Here is an 831-nt window from a genome sequence, read left to right as displayed (position 1 = left end):
AGATGGATTTGCCACGAATTTACAAGTAGGAACTCGGACTTTCCGTGGCGTTCCTTTGTACTTTCCTAGTAGGAGGTCGGAAAACTCGACTTCCGAGTTGTCTGGAACGCAGCATAGGTCGGCACCGGCTTCGAAATGCTCAGGGCGGATTTTCAGAATTAGAATCATGTTTACTGGCCATGTAGCGTTGCACTTCATGGAATTTCACTCCGGTTTTGTGGCTCTCTCAGTTTACGTTTCTTTCTTTTTTTTGTCTCCCCAATTGTACATAGCCAATTATCCCACTCTTATCCACATCCGGCTTCCCACCCACAGACACGGCCACTTGTGTCTGCAGGGACGCCCGGCCAAGCCGGAGGTAACACGGGGATTTGAACCGGAGATCCCGTGTTGGTAGACAACAGAATAGACCGCTACGCTCCCCAGACGCCCTCTCTCAGTGCACTTAACATAGACTAACAACACGACAACACAACAATCTTCAGATATATACACAGGGACTGACTATACACAAGCTGAAAAAGAGGTGATAAAGTGCAATGGGGGTGGCGCAGTAGTTAGCATGGTCGCTTCACAGCAAGAATGTCCTGGGTTTGAGCCCCGGGGTAGTCCAACTTTGGAGGTCGTCCCGGGTCGTCCTCTGTGTGGAGTTTGCATGTTCTCCTCATGTCTGCGTGGGTTTCCTCCCACAGTGCAATTGTCCCTAGGTATGAATGTGTGTGTGTGTGTGTGTGTGTGTGTGTGTGTGTGTGTGTGTGTGTGTGTGTGTGTGTGATGGCCTGGCGGCCTGTCCAGGGTGTCTCCCCGCCTGCCGCCCGATGACTGCTGGGA

Source organism: Lampris incognitus, chromosome 14 (assembly GCF_029633865.1).
Source record: "Lampris incognitus isolate fLamInc1 chromosome 14, fLamInc1.hap2, whole genome shotgun sequence".
In the NCBI taxonomy this organism is placed as follows: Eukaryota; Metazoa; Chordata; class Actinopteri; order Lampriformes; family Lampridae; genus Lampris; species Lampris incognitus.
This window is presented reverse-complemented; position numbering follows the sequence as displayed.